Genomic DNA, 1,035 nt, shown 5'->3' with positions numbered 1-1,035 from the left:
CCTACTAATTATGAATAACATTGTTGCAAAAAGATTGTATACAGCTAGATATTGTAGCCTACCACTCCCCACCATTTCAAAAACTCACTTTAAAAATTCTAACTCTAATAATAGGAAATAAGTAGGTGGTTATAGTCCTTGACAAAGGTGTTACACCAATTGTATAATCTGAGCTCTTACAATAATGAAATTCTTATCAAAATGAAAAATGTTTTTGTCAAAATGCACTTTAAGTAGGCTAACCGTAAGAAACATTGAATTTTGAGAAGAACTTTGACACTCTAAATAGCAAAAAGGGTTTTCATCTAAACCATCCTCACTATTACTGCTATGCATAAGAAAGTTTTTTTTATTAAGAAGGCTCCATTTTCATCAAAAATCAAAATCAATCTATTCTCCTTATTTTTAATTGAGTAAACCTAACTAAGTTGTTTTTCAAATTTTCAAGTAGCACTTTTTCCCATTCAAACAAATCCTTCTAAACACCACTTGCCAATTGATATTTTGGACACCAATTTTCAAACAAATATATAGTCTTTAACCCTTTCTATCTCTTATTTACTGCTAGTTGGAACAATTTAGGAAATAAACCTTTCAAAAACCTAGTTTCAACCCACATCATGTCAAAATAAAATATTTTCACCATTTCTCAACACTTAACGAGAACCCTTGTTCCAAAGAAGCTTGAAAACCGTTCCACAACTTGAAGACTTTGAACATCCATAAACCTTTGACATCTTTTTTTTTTTTTTTTGAAAGGTAAATTAAAAGTTTTCATTACTCATAAAATGTGCACAAAAAATCTAACTTAGGTAGTAGAAGTAGCAAAACCATATAAAACCTAAGACTTCTTATCATGGTTTATGCCGTAAATACAATTGAAGACATGAGAATAAAAAATCAAGTTGCTTAGGGGGTGAAACAATCATATTTAGGCATTTACAAGCTCTTTAGAAGTGACAAAAAGATTCCAAGGAGCAACTTAGAATCATCCCTCCACAAACCTTATTCTATTTACTTACACAATCTGTTTAA

Source organism: Theobroma cacao, chromosome 3, assembly GCF_053813885.1.
Source record: "Theobroma cacao isolate CCN51 chromosome 3, ASM5381388v1, whole genome shotgun sequence".
Classification (NCBI taxonomy): domain Eukaryota; kingdom Viridiplantae; phylum Streptophyta; class Magnoliopsida; order Malvales; family Malvaceae; genus Theobroma; species Theobroma cacao.
Note: the sequence above shows the minus strand (reverse complement) of the source record.